Source organism: Etheostoma spectabile, chromosome 13 (genome assembly GCF_008692095.1).
Source record: "Etheostoma spectabile isolate EspeVRDwgs_2016 chromosome 13, UIUC_Espe_1.0, whole genome shotgun sequence".
NCBI lineage: Eukaryota > Metazoa > Chordata > Actinopteri > Perciformes > Percidae > Etheostoma > Etheostoma spectabile.
Genome location: NC_045745.1, coordinates 29370985 through 29374632, shown reverse-complemented (window position 1 = coordinate 29374632; position 3648 = coordinate 29370985). Strand labels below are relative to the sequence as shown.

General features: G+C 36.3%; 1 protein-coding gene across 1 annotated transcript in view; it reads right to left on the bottom strand.

Moving 5' to 3' along the window:
* hrh2b (histamine receptor H2b) overlaps nucleotides 1-3023 on the bottom strand; it is a 6195-nt gene extending 3172 nt beyond the window's left edge. Inside the window, exon 1 of the mRNA XM_032534514.1 lies at nucleotides 2927-3023. The gene's annotated coding sequence lies outside the window, so the exon portion shown is untranslated. The remainder of the gene's footprint in view (nucleotides 1-2926) is intronic.
* Between the last annotated feature and the right edge of the window lie 625 nt (nucleotides 3024-3648).

Sequence of the window (3648 nt, the reverse complement as noted above, 5' to 3'; positions counted from 1 at the left end):
ATGTAAACTTTACAGCATTCTACTGTAAAAATCATACACAGTAGTGTTACTGGGAAATCTAAAGTAAGAAACTGTAAATTTCACAGCCATTATTTAAAGTGCACTAGTCCTTTTTCACAGATGCAACCTCAAAGGGCAACTTTAATATCATTTAATGATATCCCTCCCAGATATGTGTTTCATATTTCATGTGCTGCTCTTGCATCTACAGCAAGCTTTACATAGCATGACTCTTCAAACACATTTGGAATTTAGAATAATGTAAATAAGCACAAATATGTACACGGTTGCTGTGTTTTTTAGTGTTTTCCAGTGTTTTAGAAATAAAACCAGAGCATATACTATAGGCCAATAAAGAAAGTAGTCCAGTTCCAAGTGCCTGAGACTGCTGTTTGACAGTGTAAAACATTATAATTTCCCTTGCAGGATTGATAAAGTGTCAATTATTAGTTTTATTTTATTAGTGTTTACATCCTGCATGTTTGATAATGTTGTTTCTAATTTACCATCTGCTTCCTTATTACAGTAAGGCCATCTGAGCCCATAAATAATAAATGATATTTGGAATGGACAGATGATTCTCAAATTTCCTAATTATGGTTTTGATGCTATTATATAAGTCTCAGGCTATTCATGTAGCTTAATTATAATCCTTGTTGCAGCTGCTGTGGTTTCCTTAGGATAGTTATTTATTGTCATTTTCATCGAATTGTCTAAATTTTGTTTCTTTTCTGGTTAATTCTTGTGAGACTAGTTAGGAAGACAGTTGTATATTAAAAATTGATGATCGGATTTACACCCAGGCTGCAAAAGTTTGTGGCAATGAGTTTTTTATTTTTTTTAACTTATACAGGTACCATATCTTCATCTGCACTGGATCACATCTCAACAAAACTCTCTATCCAAACAGGATTCTAAAAACACAGAGACACGCAAGCAACATTATATAATATGTATGGTCAACACAGATAATATCAGTACCTCCACATATTAAACACAACAAACGTCTTGTTCATATATGTTTAGTTTAAGAAATGCGTCAAACTACAAACATAATGAAGCTCGGATTACAAGGTTCACGTCTTTTAACTGCTTTATCTTTGGATTTATGACAGTGATTGGGATCGGACACGCCAATCATCCCTGACCAAAGATATAACAAGTGTTTACAGTGCAATGATAAGAACAGCAGTTAATGTTTAAAGTAGTGCGGAGGAAATTATGGGGGTGTTCCAATAATGACTTCTATTTGATGAAGTGTAATTAAAACAGTTTCAGCTATACCTGGTCATTCAGAGAACCCAAGGTTTTAGTGTTTGCAATGTTGTTACTATGATTTCCCTTGGGGATAAGCACCTCTTGTTTCTATGGTGACTTCGTCCGGTCAGCATTGACAGAGTTCAGATCGAGCTGTGTCCCTTGTCCCTTGGCTCTTAATTGGTGCCACACAAACCAGGTTTCACTGGTCATGAAGAACCAGAGAGGATTTAATACTGAACTCAAAGAAAAGCCACGTTTGTCATCATTTTCATTTTGACTTGTTGCTGATGCACCACACGACTAAGATAACAGGTGAAACACCATAGCACCGTGATGATAACCTGAGATCATTTTACATTTCATTGCATAATTCGTTTGTTTGATTCCCATATTTCAAAAACAAAAAATTAGAAAATTTGAAGAAATACGTATTATGCATAACTAGGTGTCATCACTAACAAGACAAACTGGCTCTTTTAGCAAAGTAAAGCATATCCCAATGCTTATTGTATTGCTTGTCTTACCTACAGTAAACATATGACATTGTGTTTCTGTTTGGCAGCTTTATGTGAAAGAAGTATATCTGCACAGAAAGATCAGATAACCTTAAAATCCCTCTCAGGCTAGACAATATAAAAAAAAAAACCTGCATCATGCAACAAATTAAGTTTAGCCGGTGATGAGTCAACAACTCAGGAGTATTATGGTGAATACGTTGGCATTTTGCAAAAGTCCCATCCAATGAGAAGTTCTATGATTTGTGAACAGTGCATTTGTATCCGTGCCTTGTCCTCTTATTAAGATTATTGCAACTTGGTTTCTGCCACAAATTCAAGAAAGAACCTTTTTTTTTTACTCCGTTGGCTTATGTGCGGTTTCCACGAAGCACATGAGTACCATAAACTGAATTGCTTTTCATGGACAAACTCCCACATGATTGCTCGTAATCTAGTTACACTGTCATGTTTTACAACAAGAAGTCAGAAAGAGATTGAATTTCATTACTTATAAAACATATAACTGTGATTTAAATACAGATGAAACAATCACGAGCTATAGTAAAAACATTCTGAATTGGAATCAGTGTTGTACACTTTTGATACTGTATATTTTAATACCAGATAAATATAACTGCACACATTAATACATATGTTATCATTCTTTTAGTGATGAATATTCGACACAACAAAAAGTTACAAGAGTCTAAAACCTTGCCTACTGTTCCCACATCAAAGTGGTTTAAACTGAGTGACACACTGACCACCCAACGTTACCATTCTTGTCCAATATTAACTCTGTCTCTTACAGAGGGCTGAAACCTACAGCTATAGACTCATATGCAGAGCAATTAAAGTGAAACCACAAGCTATCTCACCCGTGCGATCATTTTTACAATACCCCAAAGATCACAAAATGCAAATATGTAACTTGTCTTCTAGTTGGTGTGATGTAGCAGTACACTCTGCCCCTATGAATATGTAACCAGAGGAAAGAATATAAATGATGATAAATGAATCACTAAGCAAAACTTTCATACGTTAACATACCTGTCTCAGTGGACCACCAAACAAGACTAAGAGCACAAACCTTCATCCTTGTGAATGTAAAGCGCTTTGTTAACCTTCAGTGTTCCCTTAATAAAGTTGTTCAAAGCGTGTTGACTCACCTCACATGGTCTGCCTTAAACATCCGTCAAATCACAACCTTCTTCCCAGATCATGAATCCTCTGCCTCTGCTTCCTTGATCGTGCTTAAGTACAAACTTATTTTGCTCTCTCGCTCACTCTTGCTCACTCTCTATTTATCTCCTCCTTCTCTGTCCCCCTGTCTCTGTCCTCATAGACGTGCAGACAGACACATGTGATGCACTTTCACTCCCTCTACTGCATCCATTCATTGCCTCCAAGCATTCTCACTTGTTTTGGCTTAAGAAATGTATTTCCACTTACAACAAGTGTATTTTTTAAGTTGAAAGACTCAACAGTATTTCAACAGATTAAGATTGTGTTAACAAATAAGGATTTTTAAGGTGAACCAAATTAATTAAGTCATCACCTTGTGTCTTCTTTGTAGCCGCTATGAGTTGCTTATACAGTGTACAGTAAGTATTGTTAAAGTTGTGGGGCAAGGTGAGCCACGATTTACTTACTTAAAGGATAGTTCAGATATTTATATTATTGAAGTGGGTTTGTATGAGGTACCTATCCATAGTCAGTGTATTACATAGGTGGCAGTAGTTTAATGAAGCAAGCAGGAGTACCGACACGGAAGCAAAGCAATGCCGGGCCACGGCAAAACGTATTTCAGCCACCTTAAAAAAAGGCCCACCTAAAAACATCAGCATCAGTTCAAGTGATTGCTATATCAGGAATGTTTTCACCGCTTTGC